Source organism: Bos grunniens, chromosome 26 (genome assembly GCF_055505025.1).
Source record: "Bos grunniens cultivar Pamir isolate PY7600 chromosome 26, Bosgru_T2T1.0, whole genome shotgun sequence".
In the NCBI taxonomy this organism is placed as follows: Eukaryota; Metazoa; Chordata; class Mammalia; order Artiodactyla; family Bovidae; genus Bos; species Bos grunniens.
In genome coordinates, this window is record NC_141190.1 from 22,262,395 (window position 1) to 22,280,429 (window position 18,035).

Below are 18,035 nucleotides of genomic sequence, written 5' to 3' on the forward strand. Positions count from 1 at the left end.
ATACTGCTGTTGTACAGGTAGGGTTGGAGTTTAGTTTCAGCCCCGTAGACTTAGTCTTGGCTTTATGGAGAAGAAATGTCAGTGTAAAACTCCTCTGTATGACTGCAGGAGCAAATCATTAAGGGAATCTCTCGCTGAGCACCGTGGAGGACAGGCCACTGGAGCTAAGGGTTCCTGAAGTGGGAGGCTAAAGGGAAAGCTCTCCGCAATGTCCTTGGGCAGACAGAGTCAGGATGCAGACAGATCCTGAGCCAGGTCTCAGCTCTGCCGGGGTCTGGGTAGCTTCCTCCCTCTCTGGAAAGGGCAGCTCTCTCTTGAGTGTGCTCATTCACGTCCAACTCTTTGCAACCCCATTGGACTGGTAGCCCACTAGGCTTCTCTGTCCATGGGATTTTCCAGGCAAGAATACTGGAGTGGGTTGCCATTTCCTTCTCCAGGGGATCTTCCTGACCCAGGGGTTGAATCCATGTCTCTTGCATCTCCTGCATTGGCAGATGGATTCTTTCCCACTCTGCCACATGGGAAGCCCCTGGAAAGGGGAGGCTGTGCTTCTTAGCACAGAAGTCACAGACCTGGCTGATTTGGGCTGTGAGAGAAACTTCCTGATAGTTGTGTTGAGCTGCTAGAAACAAATGGGGCTTTGAGAATATTATTCTGTCTGCTTGATGCCTGGTCTCTGGGCCCTCAAGGAATGGAATCTCTGAGGGTCTCCCTGGGGGCTTCTAGAAGGGGACAGAACAGTCAGTAGGGGTCGAGTCATGGTCAACCTCAGCCCCAGGACCAACCAGCTGTATCAGGAAAGCCTGGCAGAAGACATTTGTTTGCTGAGGGATTGACAGTGGTGAGGAAACGAGTGGGCAAGGTGACAGAAGGTGAGAGATACCGAGGCGGAGAGAACAGAGGGGACTGACTTTCAGAACCAGCCATCCTGACAGAACCAAGGTGAAGGAATGCAGTCCCTGGGCTGGGCCATCTAGATTCCACTGAGGATTCTGGAAGTCTCTGAAGAGTGTTATGAATACGTGTGGTTGGGGTGGGGCCGTGACAGGATCAGGTGAGTGTAGGAAGTAGAGTGAAGGGAGCCCACACCCCTCCCTTACCTGCACACTTGAACTGAGGGGTCTTCGGGCTGTGAGTGACAATGGTTTCTCACAAGTGTCCCTGGCTAGGAGGTGGGAAAGAGCCCTGAGCCATCACTGGAAAGACCCAGAGATGCAAGAGGCAAAGGGACGGGAAGCTGATGGCAGCTTGGGAGTTTCTGCCAGGGACGCTCACGAAGATCTGCCAGCCTGTCCCCAGTTGCTCTTTGCCCTGAGGGCCATGGGCATGTGCCCCCAGGACCTGGTCATTCTTGCTTTTCTGGGAGGCAAGAGTGAACGGTCACAGTTCTGTCCAGGAGACTGTTCGGAAAGGGACTTGATTTTTTTTCTTAAAAAACTCTGTCACCTCGCCCTTCCCCCACACATTTCCCTTCATGACCTTGTGACTCCTCCATTAGGTCTCCTTTCTTCTTGCTTCAAGAAAAAGCCAGGCAGGGAGGGCTGGGGACCAGGGAGGGAGGCGAGCCGGCAGAGAGGCTGAGCCAATCGCAGGTCTGCAAGGTGCAAAGCAATCAGCGGAGCCGCTGGTGAGCGGGTCACTCAGTAGTGTGCACATCAGGGTGAAATCCTTTCAGCTCTTCGCCAAACCCCTAGTGAAAGACAATCAGGCTCGCTGTCACCGAGCTAATTCTGTCTATATAAAAGCAGTAATGAAATTCACGGCAGGATTACCCTCTCCATCCAATGGGCCAGCGTCGTGGTGACATATCTCTCTTATTGCCCGAATGTAACACACCATCTAATTTACGTCGTGTAGCGAGCAGGAATGAAATGTTCATAAAGAATTGCTGCATCTCGTCACCTTAACTGCGGCCCGGGGCTCTGAGGCATCTGTCAGGGAGAGGAGCAGGAGGAGGGAGGGCGGGCGGGGCTCAGGGAGCAGCAGCCAGGGGCAGGGGTTCTAGGGGTGGCTGTTTCTTAATAGGGTGAAGTGAAGGCAGAGGGAGGTGGGGCAGAGGTAGGCTAGGGAGGAGAGTGGGAAAGGGGGCCAATGGAGGGCTTTGGGGGAGACAGGGCTAAATAAGGGTAGGATGGAGTGGTCTGTGGGGAGTGTTTGGAAGTCTGTGTGAGTCTGGGGAGCCAGAGAATCTGAGCGAGTATGTGTGTGTTTGGGTGACTTTGCAAAGAGACATGGTTCATTGGGAAAATGGCCCTCCGGTGCCTCCCAGATACTGCAGGGCCCCTAGTAGTCTCTCATTCTCTCGAGGTGGAAATCCATCCACTTCTGAAGGCTGTCAGAATCAGACTCTTGGTTTGTGAGAAAGGAGACCTTTAATAGAGGTAAGCAAGTAGCAGACAGACAGCAGAGGCAAGTTTGCAAACTTAGGAGTCATTCATGGCCCCTTGGGCTTCTTATGTGCACTGCAGGACAAGACCAGTAGCCAGTGCTCTCACCTCCACTCTAAAGTGTTTCACCCATCCATCCTTTTCTCTCTGTCCCCACCACCCCAGTCCAAAGCCACTGCCATCTGTTGCCTACCTAACTCAACACCCCACTTACTGGTCTCCCCCCGTGCCCTCTTGCCCCCTCAACTCAGCCAGGTAGTGGTCATCTCACTACTATTGTCCCTCAACTTGAAACCCCACTATGGTGTCCCCTTGCTCTTAGGACAAAGACTAGAACCCACGTCTCTGACTTTGCCCTACACTCTCAGTTTCACGCTGTGCTCCAGCCACATTTGTCTCTTCCTATAGTCTGAGTGTGCCGCGTTCTAACCAGCCACTGGGGCCGTGCACAGGCTTCCTCTCCTTGGAAGATGCCCATCAGTGGCTGCAGCACCACCCCTGCATGACTTTAACTCCCACTTTCACTTCAGATGTCAGTCAAAATGTTGGGACCTGGAGGAAGCCTCCCGTGACTACCCACACTTGGTCAGCTTGGCTTTCCTAGCATCATTTCCTTCCTGTACAATACAGACTGTGTACCGTAAAGAGAAGATTCCTTGTGTGACCATCTGATTACAGCCTGGACTCTGAGCTCCATGAGGGCAGAGACCCTTATGCTTCCATCACCTGGTACAGCATCCAGGGACACTGTAGCCGCTCGATAAGTATTGTAGAATGAAGGCATATGGGGCCTGCACAACCATTACAGGCTAGAATCGCTGTTCCTTCCTTCTTCCATTCATTCAGCAAATATGTACTGAATGTCTCCTGAGTGCCAGGCACTGTCAGAGGCACTGTGGTCACTAGGCTAAACCAGTGAAGAGACAATCTCTGCCTCTGAGGAGCTCACAGTCCAGGGAGGGGGACAGGCAAGAACAGAAAGCAACCAGGGTGCTAAACATGTCCTGTGTTGCTTTACTCCAGAGACAACCATGTCCTGGGCCCACATCAGAGCCCCCATGAGGAGGGGTTGATCTTCCTGGGCTATACAAAATTCTCCCAAACTTCCCCTAGACACAGCTCAGACATCTATGCGGAAAAAAAACCTCAAAAGAAAACAAATTTATTAAAGAGGCATAACTGGATTTCTCTTACCAGTGCTAATAACAACAAGAAGCATTTATTAATTATGTGCCAAGCACGTCATCTTATGTAGTCCTCACAATGACTGTGACTCCTACGGATTATTATCCCTGATTCACAGATGAGGAAACTGAAGCCAATTGATATAAGTAACTTGCCGTAGAAGGTCACACACCTGGCACACAGTTAATGCTTAACAAATATTTATTGAGTGTACGAATGAATGAGAAGTTAATAGGTAGAAAGGACAGGTGTTAAACCTAGGCTTTCTGGCTCCGAAACCCGTGGGCTTTTTATTATTTATTTCAGGCGACAAAATTTGGGGGCTATCAGTCTCTGGTCAGTGTTAGAGAAATAATCTGAGGTTGGACTCTGAATCTATGCTTCCTTCTGACCCAGACCCTAGTCCAAACATCCATGGCCTTCCTACAGATACACATGACACCAGATACCAGGCTCGGCCATGGCAGGAAGATTAGGTTTAGAGAAGACCAGACCTTACTGACTCTAGGGAAATGCTCAAAAGGTGAACCTTTCCCGATCCTGCCCTGTCTTCCTCCAACAGGCTTAGGTTAGCTTATCAAGAAGTCTGGGAAGAGGGAGTTCCCTTGTGGCCTCCTGGTTGGGATTCCGGGCGCCCCAGGTTCAAGCCCTGGTTGGGGAACTGAGATCCTGCAAGCCACCTGGTGGGGCCAAAAAAAAAGCCTTGAAACAGTATGATCAAAACAAAGTCTAGGAAGGGATCTTTGTGGAAGCTAAAACGTCATTCTTGTGTGTACATATCAACCGCATCTTATTCTCTCTCTCTTGTGCCTAAGCTGTGTTGTCTTTTCCATTGATTCCGAGATATTTACCCACCAGATGATATATATCTATGTGGGATGTTGCGTGTGGACCTGTGTTCATGTATGTATACACATGTATCAGTAAACTCATTCTTTCATTAGCTCTCTCATATCCCAGTGATATCTGTTCTGTTTGAAGACACCTGAGTCTGTAACCTGAAGTTCCCTCCCCAAAAGACATCTGGGAATATGGGTCCCTGAAGCTGTCTTTCCCTCTTGCTTCTAGCTGCCACTCCTGAAAATTGTACATGACCTTCCAGCTGCTGATGGCAGGCCACAGAGTGGGATTGTGTGACATTTGTTTCCTCTTATTTTGAGGAAAGTTCTGCTCCTTGGCAGTGGGTAAATATCTCTTATCAAAGAGCTAATGCATGGATGTATCATCAAAGAGATAATATATGCCTGGCACACAGTAATCTCTCGATTCATGTTAGCTATTAACATTATTATAGCTCATTTGTCCTCCCTGACCAGAGGGCGTCCCTCCTTCTCCCCGCAGCCCTCCTAGGGCTGGAAGTACAAGTAACCATATCCATTCCTTCCAGGGAGCTGTGTGAGGCTTGGTGCACTTACAAAGACCTCATGGGGTGAGAGGGCTCCAGGCCATTGTCATCTATATCTCTCAGTAGGACAAAAATCTCACACACCCCTGGCAGGCAGGACTCAATCATATTTTTAAGTTTCTATAAAATAAGTTTCAAGAGTATCTTTAGACATCGCACCCAAAACCTTAAACTTTTTTTTTTTTTTTTAAGTCTTTTGCTGCACTGCCTGGTATGTGGGATCTTTGTTCTCCCACAAGAGATGGAACCTGTACCTCCTGCAATGGCAACACGGAGTCTTAACCACTAGACCGCCAGGAAAACTCAAAACCTTAAATTTCTAAGACTCAAATTGTTTCCTGCATCCATCTTCCTGCAGTTGACATCTTTCCTCCTAAACTGGACCTGAAGCCAGACCCACTGGCCAGTGCCCACCAGAGAGGAGCAGTTGTAATCATAACACCTGATAACCTGAACTCCTTTCCTTTGGCCCAAGTGGCCTATCCTTCCAGCTAGTGATCTGTTTTGTGGCTCTGCCAGGGGTTGACATTCTAAACCAGACTCACTTCTTCAGGTGAAGCAAGATATCATTCAAGTTGGATGGATACAGAGCATTCAGTAGCAGAGGCTGGAAAGGGTGGGGATGAAAGAGAACTCAACTATCCTAAAGAATCAGGATTTGCCGGACATCATCTGCCCTTAAATTGGCATCAGACATTCTTTTCAGGGTCCATGAAACCCAGGGGTCTGTACCAGAAGTGAATTAAGGCTTATTTGATTGTTTTTGTACAAGCAAGAGGGGAAAGGAAGATTCTATGGAACACATAAACTAGAGGAGGTTGGTGATGGATTAAAAATTGGAATCCAACCCTGTCAATGTGTTTATTTGATTTCCACATTTTCCTCCCCCCTTTTATTCCCACTCTTCTTCCCCTTCCCCCAGACTGACATAAATGAAACCCTGATGGCTATTTCAACTGCAACCTTATATATCCAGGGAAGCCTGAGCATCCCAGCTGCTGGCCGGCTCTGATCCTCTAAACCCAGAGAGGCCAGCTGGTCAAGTTCTCAGGGATGGCAGACCCTAAGTGCAAATTTGGCTTTTGCTACCAACAGACTCTGATCATGACAGATCACTTAGCTTCTCTGGGTACTGGCCTTAGCCTCCTCCTCCCCTCTCCACACACCCCACCTCAGGTGATAGCAAGAAGCATCCTGAATTTCTTGAAAAACGATTCTAGAAATTCACCTTTGTGTTTCCCCTTATAATTACCAGATCAGAATGTAGTCCCCATGAGGATTAGCAGGATCTTGGGTGGGCCAGTCCTCTTCTCTGTTGGCCTGGACAGCTGTTTAGTCACCAGCCAGCGGGAGAGAGTGCAAGTGGGTGGGTGCAGCTCAGCCCTATTGCTGGGTGCAAAACCCATTGTGACATTGTGATAACAGCGAAGATAATTGTCCAGCTTCCTGGCTTGTCTGAGGGCTTTGTGTGTTCCTCCAGATACCATATGGTTCAAAACTGTCAGCCTAGTGGGCTGCGGTCTATGGGGTCGCACAGAGTCGGACACGACTAAAGTGACTTAGCAGCAGCAGCAGCAGCAGCCAGTGATTAGGAATCTGGGCATTCACCCATGAGAGTCTAGGTTCAATCCCTGATCAGAGACCTAAGACCCCACAGGCCACGTGGCATGTCCCCAGAACCAAAAAGCTATGTCAGCCCAAAGTAACCACTGCATCCAACCTGCTTGGAGTTCAGTATGACAGCAAGGAGATGTCTAGTATGTAGATAAAACTCAAAGGCCCTCAGAAAGGAGACTAATTGATGAAGAAATAGACATAAATTCTATTAAGTATGGCTCAACTCTTTTGCTCTCCAGGCCCTCCCAATACCAGAAACTTTATTTGGTGGTCATTCCCTGCTCAGTGTCATTAAATTCTCTGGTAATCTTCGGGGATGTGTAATTATGCTGTAGTTAGTGATTGTTCACTAAGTAAACCCTTGGTGTAGTTACCATGTAAGTCAACGGTATTTACAGGGTATTTTTTCTGCCTGTAACTCAAAGCCTTACCGAAACAAATTGGAATTGCCTTCTGGAGGCCATTGTTATAAATTACAGACCCAACATCTGTCCACATCTGCAATGTCTAGACAGCCTGTCTCAGCTACAAGAGAGGGGAGAGACGGGAAGAGACGAACGAGGGAAAGTGAGGGAGACATGAGGAGTGGCAGAGGGAAATCTCAGAATCACATAATTTTTCTCTGCAGAGGTTTGCCCAAATGACTGCCGTGCTGGCTTCTGAAATGGATCTGACTCTTCAGAAGCTAACACCAAGCTCTGGAGGGTTCAGGAACTGACCATCATCCCTGAGTGGGTTGGGAATGCAACCACTTCCTCTGGGCCACCTTTCTGTCCCTGATGGGCTCTCTGGTCATAGTGAAGCCTGAAAGTTACAAATACAGGAACTGATGATGGCCTGAGTTAGGAGAGCTGCCGTTTCTCTAAATTCCCTCCAAACTGTCACCCAGCTGCTCCCTGACTCGAACCCCCAACGGGCTCAGCTTTTGGGGGCAAGGCATTCACGTGCCTGTCTTTTCCTGTGGTCCCTCTCCTGCACCCACGATAAGGAGCCGGCCCGTCAGCTGAGTGATTGTATTTTTTTACAGTTCCTAGCACAAACCTTCTCATTTATATGTAAAGCAGCCATTAGTCATAGCTCCGTTCCCACACACTGCCTGATGTACAATCACATTTTGCAGCGGATGAATCTTTCCACACAGCTGCTCTGCTATGAATAATCCGTCTCCAGGCCCATAAATCAGAAAAAAATCATGCACCTCGTTCGCCTGATCCTTACACAAAGTCATATATTTTACATGAGGACGAGCTAAATATTCATGAGTCTTAAAGGCTTTCTTCATAGGCACTTGTTGGGGTTGTTTTCTACTACTGGGGGGATACCCAAGGTTGTATTTAGGTGAACCAGAGATTTTAAAGAGGATAGAAGAGGGGAAGGAGAGGGAATCTGTGTATGTGTGTGTGTGTGTGTGTGAGAGAGAGAGAGAGAGAGAGGGAAAGATTGATGGAGATTCTAAGCTTATCTCTTAGTCTAGGAGTGATGTGGGACAAAGGGTGCTCATGTGAAGTCTTAAAAACATGATAAATACTTGTTCACCTGAGCTTCTATCCTGCTCAGAGCCATGAATATTGCCTCGCATACTTTCAAGGTCATTTCATAACCTTTGCCCTCTGACCTATGCAGCAATGACTCTGGCCCTTCTCTGTATAGGGAGGTGCCTCGGATCCCCACCCTGATTTGATCAAAGCAGAATGCGGGGTGAGAGACCAGAGACATGGGGAATGAGCAGATATAAAGGGAACCATTTTGATGCTAACAAAGGCTGTGACCCACGCGCAGCTTCAGGCCTTCAGCAATTTCCTGGGGTTTTTGTTTCCAACCCATTCTGGTTCCAGAGAGCATTTAAGGTGGCTTTCCTGCCCCTGCCTGCTGTATCTCCATCCCCTGGTCTACCTCCCTCCACTCACCCTCTTAGCCCCTCCAGGCCCCGATTGCTGCAGTCAGCTCAGAGGGCCCACGCGCTCTGCCAGGAATACTCTCCCTGCACAGCTCCTCAAACTGCCCCTATTTCCTGAAATGCAAATTTTGACCCCTTCAAGAAGCCTCCTTCCACTCTCTAGAGGAGAGGGAGTGCCTGGCCGTGTAACCTCCCCCTGCCGCCTTCCCTAGCTAAACTACTCATCACACCAACTCGTCTGCTGGCAGGTACTTTTTCATTTTATTCTGGCATTCGCTCAGCATTTGTCTGTGTGTTCAGTGGCGCTGTCTGTCTGACTCATTATGCTGTGGTCCGCAGTGGTGGTGATGGTGTGTCCTCACTTCCCTGGGAAGGTTGAAAATTCTTCATCCTGGATTTCACTGACTAGATGAAGGACATATTTCTAGGTAGGTTTCTTGGATTTAGATTTGGAAACAAACATAAGCTCTCAGACCCTTTCAGCCTTCGGTGGATGATGATGCCTTGTGTTCCATTAGCTGTCCTCTGATGAAGAACTGTCCCCAAACTATAGTGGCACCCCCGTGGGGAAAATCACCTCTTTGTTTAACAGATGGGCAAACTGAGGCCTAACCTTGGCAAATCACTTTCTCAAGTCAAATCAAGAGGAAATGACAGGACATTACAATTGCATCCAAATTAACTTTTATGATTTTGACTCAGGTCATCAAGTTTTTTCCACCCACCCCCATGGTAAAAGGTCAGACATCAAAGCCTTTTCTTTTTCTCCAAGTTCCATGGGCTTATGCACTCTGCTCCCCTTTGCTTCTCCAGCTCTCAACCCACTCTTACTAATGTTCAGAAAGAATTAAGTAAGAAACCTGCCAGAGAGGAGGAAAAAGTCCAAACAATCACAGATGGCCGGCTCGCAAATTTAATTTAAAATCATTCTTTATTATCCAAAATATTAAAATTAAAGCTATAATGCCCAAAGGAAAACACAGATTAAAACCCCCTATGTTTCACAGCCTTTTCCTCAGGGGGTCCCTGAAACACTGAGTAAGAATGCTTTGAGAAGAAAGCAGGCTTGCAGGAGCGGAGAGCCAGCTGTAGATCATTGAGCCAAACTCTCGGTGACTGACCCAATCAGCTTCCCTTAAAGCCAAACACCAACTGTTTCATATGCAATTAATGATTGCCCTGGCAAATGAAAGTACATCAAGTCATCACAGGCATCGTTCAATGAGAAGACACACAGCAGTCACAGGTAGCTCATCCCTGGCATCTACATAATGATATTACCAGGCTAATCTAGGCTCAGGATTTAATTCTGCAAAACACCATGCACTAAATATTTATATTCATAAAAGGGCTATGGGGGAAAAAAGCCCACATGCTGCCTCTAGGCTCCCCATTTGTCTAGAATAAGCTGCTGGCTCATTTGCTGGGGTGTATGGTTGGGGGTCAAAGGCATCAGTCAAATGTCAGTAGAATTCTAGTGTTTCTGGCCCCAACTTCACCCTTTGAAAAGCCTCATTGCTGGATTGGGTATTCAGAGATACCCAAGAGAAAGCAAAGCCCCTTCCTTCCCTGGATATGTCAAAGCAGACACGGAGGACTCCTCACGTATCAGTGAGAAAGTAGAGCAGATGAGAACGTGTTCCTCTGTCTCTGGTGCAGAAAAATGAAAGTCTAGAGAAGGATCAGAGACTGTTTAGAATCATACCTCACAAATTTTAAACTGCAGATATAATTCCAATTCTTGGCACCACCATATCTGAACTGTAAAACTGAAGAATAGAGTTTCTCCAAATAATCACAAATAAACCAATGCTGATGGAAAGAACAGGTGTTCTTTTTGGCTTCTTGGATTTGTCTCTATTTTCTCTATTGGATCCTAATTCTGAACCACAGTCCTTATTCAAATGCTTTTTGCAGTGCACTCCTGGGCCTGACACCTCCAGCATACAAGGCACAGGACCTAACGCAGCTTGGCCTTAGGGGTTGCCAGGATCATTTCCATGTCCATCCTGGAGGCTGCTCTCCTCTCCCCACTTGTATCTCAAACCCAATTCTTTTTTTTAATTGAAGTACAGTTGATTTATAATGTTGCGTTGATTGCTGCTGTACAGCAAAGTGATTCAGTTATATGTGTATATATATATACACACATTCTTTTTCATATTCTTTTCATTATGATTTATCATGGGCTATTGAATATAGTTCCCCGTGCTATACAGTAGGACCTTGTTGTTTAACCTTTCTATATATGCTGTTCTTTAGTCACTAAGTTGTGTCCAGCTCCTTTGCGACCCTATGGACTGAAGCCTGCTAGGTTTCACTGTCCATGGAATTTCCCAGGCAAGAATACTGGAGTGGGTTGCTTTCCTTCTCCAGGGGATCTTCCTGACCCAGGGATTGAACTCGTGTCTTCTGCATTGGCAGGTGAATTCTTTACCTCTGAGCCACCAGGGAAGCCCATTCTACTTACACCAGCTTGCATCTGCTAATCCAAAGTCCTAATTCATTCCTCTCTGCTCCCCTTCCCCCACCACCCTAGCAACCACCAGTCTCTTCTCTATGTCTGTATTTCGGCTTCTGTTTCATAGATAGGTTCATTTGTGTCATGTTTTAGATGCCACATATAAGTGACATCATAGGGTATTTGTCTTTCTCTTTCTGACTTCATATGATAATCTCTAGTTACATCCATGTTGCTGAAAATGGCATTGTTTTCTTTTTTTATGGCTGAGTAGTATTCTATTGTATACATCTTCTTTATCCATTCATGTGTTGATGGACATTTAGGTTGCTTCCATGTCTTGGCTACTGTGAACAGTGCTGCTATGAACACAGGGGTGCATGTATCTTTTTGAATTATAGTTCTGTCTGTGTATATGCCCAGGAGTGGGATTGTTGGATCATATGGTAATTCTATTTTTAGTTTTCTGAGGTGGCTCCATACTGTTTTCCACAGTGGCTGTACCAACTTACATTCCCACCAACAGTGTAGGAGGGTTCCCTTTTCTCCACACCCTCGCCAGCATTTATTTGTAGACTTTTTAATGATGGCCATTCTGATCAGCATGAGGTGATACCTCATTGTAGTTTTGATTTGGATTTCTCTAATTATTAGCAATGTTAAGCATCTTTTCATGTGCCTCTCAGTCATCTGTACTTCTTCTCTGGTCTCTTTAGGTTTTCTGCCCACTTTTCGACTGTGTTGTTTGCTTTATCTGTTGTTGAGTTCAAACCCAACTCTTTTCATCCAGCCCCCTCTGCCCTTTTTGCTCCTTGGCAGAAAATGCAGATGATGGAGACTGTTGGTTTCCTGTGCACACCATGACTTGGAGCCTTCAGCAACTTTTCCAGGGCTCTGCATATTACAATCAAGATGAGATCAGCTAATAAAAATTACTTTGGTTACAATCCAAAGAGAATAACCAGCCTTAAGGGTTTCACGGCTATGCAGTACACTTTTCAATTTTCCTACAATTAAGCTAACAACAAATAATATTGACAAATAAAGTGCCAGATCTGCTAGCTGAAGCCCTGCCATGGCAAGCAAGAGTTGTTCTGCCGCTAAGTAATTGTCTAGCCATTGCCTGCTTGTCAGGTCCAGCCTGTGATTTCCAACACGCTAGGGCCCTGGCACTCTAGCTCACGGATGAGGGGGCAATGAGTGAAGCTTGTTGGTTTTGTTTTTTAAAAAGATGATAATCCTGACTCTGGCCCTCCTTACACTTTTGAAGAATTTTCCTTGTTTCCACTGATCTATCAACATCCTGCTAAAGAAAATCCAAGGTAAGGAGACCTATATTCTCGTGAGGCACAACTACATTAACTCATTAACTAAGTCAGAGTCACAAATCCAGGGCCTAATATAAACTAGACCCAGCACTAATAAAATCTGGGGATAGGCCCAAGTCTCAATGAAAACCCTCTCCCACACAGATGCTGCTTGAGGTCTATGGAGGCTAGACTTCAGCACGCCAGGTTGCCTGGGCATTGGAAACAATAGCAGGCTGCAAGATGCTTTGGCTCCTGTCTACAAAGCTAAGGCCCAATTACTTCTCTGGATATTTCTATTACTCAAGTTTGGAGAAGAAGACAGCAGGAGAAAGGGCTAGGAGAGGAGGTCTACAAAGGGAATAAAGGTCATTGTTACCATTTAATGAGAGTTTACCATGAGCCAATCACTGTGGTCAGTGCTTTCACTCAGTAATTTATATAATCTTCATAATAATCCTATGAAGTAGACCCCCATTTTACAGCTGAAGAAATCGAGGCCTGGAGAAGTTAAATAGCAGTTCAGGAATTGAACCCAGGTTTACAGGGAGGCCTGGCGTGCTGCGATTCATGGGGTTCACGACTGAGCAACTGATCTGATCTGATCTGATTTGGTTCCAGAGCTTGTCTATGCTTTTTGCCACAAAACCAGTGAAAACTGCTGAACAATTACAAATACAGAAAATATATTTCTGTAGCAGAATCTAAATTATTATTATTATTATTTTTGGCCAGGTCTCGAAGCTTGTGGGATATTAGTCCGTAACCAGGGGTTGAACCTGGGCAAGCTCAGAGTCCTAACCCCTGGACCACTGAGGAAGGCCCAGCAGAATCTAAATTCTGATCTAAATTAGAAACAGGACATCTAACCTCAAAGTCATACTCCCTTTGATACAATGTTTGATCTTCATCAAAATCAACAAATATATGGGACCTCTCTGGTGGTCCAGTGGCTAAGGCTCCATGTTCCCAATGCAGGGAGCTTGGGTTTGCTCCCTGGTCAGGGAACTAGATCCTGTATGCTGCAACTAAGACCAGGAACAGCTAAATAAAGAGATAATAAAAAACAAACATCTGACAAGAACCCAGTCTCCTGGGACAAATGGGACAGTGAGAGTGTTCTATTTCTTCAATTATGAGAAACAGAGGATAATCTTAAACTAAATCATGTGAAAGTGAAGTGAAAGTGAAGTCGCTCAGTCGTGCCGGACTCTTTGCGACCCCATGGATACCAGGCTCCTCCGTCCATGGGATTTTCTAGGCAAGAGTACTGGAGTGGGTTGCCATTTCCTTCTCCAGGAAATCATTTGAGAAACTTGTTAAAAATGCAGATTCATGGGCCCCACCCAATCTTCTTGATCAGAATCTCTGAATAGGGGGCTTGTGAGGCTGCTATTTAACAAGGTCTCCAGATGATTATTATGCATCCAAGCAAGGAAAACCATTGACATGAACTATGAACATTGCCCTCAAATACATGCCAAGCCCTGTGCCCTGGCATCCAGGCCACTAATCTGACTGTAAGCAGCCCTCAGCTCCTTCACTCTCCCTCTACCTTCAGTCTTTAATACCTGCCAACTACATTTCTTCCTCCTGTCTTTATTCTAATCCACCCTGGTCCCTGACCTCATCTGTGCTCTCCCCTCCTCTCCTCACCTGTGTTTGGGTTTTACACCTGCCCCTGGCCTGCTTTGGCTTCTTCCTTTCTCTCTTTTAAATGTAATTTTTATTTAAGTGTATTATACATACAGAAAAGTGCTCAGGATAATAAGGTTACAGCTCAATGAATTTTTCCAAAGTGTATATACCCGTGTAGCCAGCATGAAGTCTTTCTCTCTCTTTTTAAACACAAATTTGACTCTAAATAGCACTGAAGGGTAATTTAAGTCTTTAGTCTCTTAAAGGGACAGCAGGAAAGGGAAATTCCACCATATATCATTCCTTAAAACCTGATTGTAGAAGCTTCTCACCACCAAAATCTCTCTGCCTTCTTCCCTTCCTTTCACAAGTATTTATTTGGCACCTACCATATTATGTGCTGGGTCCATAATGATGAACAAGATATCCCTGGGTCCTGCTTTCATGGCACTAAAAGTCTCACAAGGGAGACAAATGAGACACAGAAAGGAAACAATAAATTGTGGACTTCCCTGGCGGTCCAGGGAAGTGGTTAAGAATCTGCCTGCCAATGCAGAGGACACCGGTTTGATCCCCGGTCTGGGAAGATGCCACATACCATGGGGCAACTAAGCCCGTGGGCTGCAACTACTGAAGCCCGCTTGCCCTGGAGCCTGAACTCTGCAACACGAGAAGCCACTGCAAGGAGAAACCCACGCACCACAATCAGAGAGGAGCCCCTACTCACTCAACTAGAGAAGGCCTGTGTGCAGCTGCAGAGACCCTGAGCGGCCGAAAATAATAAAGAAAATGTACATTAATTTAAAACATTATAAATTGCGACAATTGCTCTGAAGGGATTAACTGGGTGCTCTGGTGCCTGGAGGGTGAGGAGGTGAGGCAGGGGAGGAGGAAAGAGGAGTTTCTGAACAAACTATGAATGAAAAGGGCAGAATGTGAAGGCAAGGGCAAAGGCCCTGAGGTGGGACACACCTTGGATCAGGGCAGGAATTCTTTCCTTTCTCTTGGTGACCTCTCCAGCTCTCTCCTCCCATCTTTACAAATCTCTTCTTTTCCACCAGAAGCTTTCTACCTTGTCTGCCTCTTTTTATAGGAACAATCTACCATTTTCTCTCTTATAGCATAATAAGTGTTCATCAACCCAAACCCTGACTGTTTAGTGACGTAGAGAAGGGGGGAAGAATGTGAACTTGAACTTCAATTTTTTTTTTCTTTTTCTGGTTCCAGAAATGTTTGAACAGGATTTATCCACCTACTCTTTGGAATCAACTCGCAGTCATCCTGTTGTCCCTGAACTAAGTCTACAGGAAGCCTCTGAGTTGCCTCCTTTCTCTGGTTTCTCACAGTTATCTCTGGGAGAGTCACAGAGGAGTTCTGTTCAGGAACTCAGAGGTTTAGAATCAAGAAGTCTCATCAGTAGTTTTGGCAGCTACACTGTTTTGTTTCTGAGCTAACGCTGCCATCAACGATAGCCCTAGCATTAAAGGCAGGGGGCAGTACAGACTGTGCCCCAAACGATTTGGTTGCGAGCCCTTCTAACAACGATGACTCGAATGAGAGTGTTACAAGCACAAAGAAACCTGAGGATTCCAGAGCAGCCCTCTGGCTCTGTCGTCTGCTTTCTTCCTGCCCATGTCAGTGTGAGGCCTCTGCACCCTCTGACCCTAGAGGGAGGCAGAGCAAGTCCTTCTTCTAGTCTCTTCTCTCCTTTTCCACCTCCACCCCCCAGCCTATCCTCAGATCCTCTTACAATCCTGCCTGCCATGATCTCTCAGTTATCACTGGGAGACTCATCTTTGAAGGACTCCCTCAGTCAGACTCGCTGACAGGTGACTGAAGTGGGGAGAATGTTGGGAGGTGAGCCCTCATAACAAAGTAATTAGATCTTTCAAAAGCCCAGCTTTACAGACCTTTTCGCTTCTCCAGTATTGTGTGATAGAGCACCTCCTTCTGTTAACTTCAATGTCCTGGAGAAGGTGAGTTAAATGAAAAACAAACAAAAAACTGTTCTTCCATACAGAGATCCAAGTTAAGGCCTCAAAGCCAAGTCTTGGTATACACATTTTTTATGTCCTCTTTGTGTTCCAGTCCTTGACAAAATCCTGTCCAGTTTTTATCATCATTATCACCACCATCTAACACTGACCGAGTTCCTATCATAAGCTAGGGCCTGGGCAAACTGCTTTATGTGCATCTTTTCCTCCTGGTCCCACTAAACCTGGACTGCTAAGCCTGACCGTGACAGTGATTCTCAGGGTCAACCTCCAGGGCTATGAATGAGGCAGACCCTCAGACTAGCACTGGCACCAGCAGGGAGAACCAGGGAACTGGGGGATAAAGTTTAGATGCCTTGCCCTCTGACGCTTGGGACATGATTGGGACAGTTTTCTGACAGACACTGGAGAGTAGTAGCATTTGGTCATGTGTCCACTTAACAACTACGAGGAAGATATTAGCTTGGGATAGTGGAATTCCCACCTCTGGGAAATGACAGCAGCCAGATAAAGACATCATCTGCTCGAAGGAATGGTAGTGATGGGATCTGGACAAAGGCCAGTTGAAGAGAAAACAACCCATACAAACCTTAAAATCTATAAAACGAGGGAGGGTCAAATAGTGTCTAACAAATTTAAGCAAAGAAATAAAGGAATTACAGCATGAAAATCTGATTAATATCTGAAGCTGGGAAAAATATTCAATAAACACATACACTATCTTCTTATAACCAAATGAATACTCTTTTTGTCTGTTCTGGACAAAGGTTCCTGATTTGGATACTATTGTTAGTAAATACCAGGCCACCTGACCTGCCCCTTGAGAAATCTGTATGCAGGTCAGGAAGCAAGCAACAGTTAGAACTGGACATGGAACAACAGACTGGTTCCAAATAGGAAAAGGAGTACGTCGAGGCTGTATATTGTCACCCTGCTTATTTAACTTATATGCAGAGTACATCATGAGAAATGTTGGGCTGGATGAAGCACAAGCTGGAATCAAGATTTCCAGGAGAAATATCAATAACCTCAGATATGCAGATGACACTACACTTATGGCAGAAAGCGAAGAAGAACTAAAGAGCCTCTTGATGAAAGTGAAAGAGAAGAGTGAAAAAGTTGGCTTAAAAACTTAACATTCAGAAAACTAAGATCATGGCATCTGGTCCCATCACTTCATAGCAAATAGATGGGGAAACAGTGGCAGATTTTATTTTGGGGGGCTCCAAAATCACTGCAGATGGTGACTGCAGCCATGAAATTAAAAGACGCTTACTCCTTGGAAGGAAAGATATGACCAACCTAGACAGCATATTCAAAATCAGAGACATTACTTTGCCAACAAAGGTCCATCTAGTCAAAGCTCTGGTTTTTCCAGTAGTCATGTATGGATGTGAGAGTTGAACTATAAAGAAAGCTGAGGACTGAAGAATTGATGCTTCTGAACTGTGGTGTTGGAGAAGATTCCTGAGAGTCCCTTAGACTGCAAGGAGATCAGTCCTGAATGTTCATTGGAAGGACTGATGTTGAAGCTGAAACTCCAATGCTTTGGCTACCTGATTCAAAGAACTGACTCATTGGAAAAACCCTGATGCTGGGAAAGATTGAAGGCAGGAGGAGAAGGGGAAGACAGAGGATGAGATGGTTGGGTGGCATCGCCGACTCAATGGACATGAGTTTGGGTAAACTCCGGGAGTTGGTGATGGACAGGGAAGCCTGGCGTGCTGCAGTCCATGGGGTCGCAAAGAGTTGGATATGACTGAGTGACTGAACTGAACTGTTAATAAATGCATTTAGACTGTGGGTTAGACTACCTGCAGGAGAATCTGTATTAGTTATCTATTGCCACATAACAAATAACTCTCCAATTTAACAGCTTAAAGTAACAGTAATTATTTATTATCTCATAGGGGTCAGGAATTTGAACAGTTTATCTGAGTGCTCTACCCAGCATCTCATGAGGTTGTGTTCAAGATGTGGGCTAGGTTTGCAATAACCTGAAAGCTTAACTGTGACTGTTGGATCTGCTCTAAGACGGCTTGCAAATGTTATTGGCTATTTGGTGCTGACTGTTGGCAGAAGGCTTCAGTTTCTTGCTCTATGGACCTCTCCATAGGGCTGCCTGGGGTTCCTTATAATTAAAT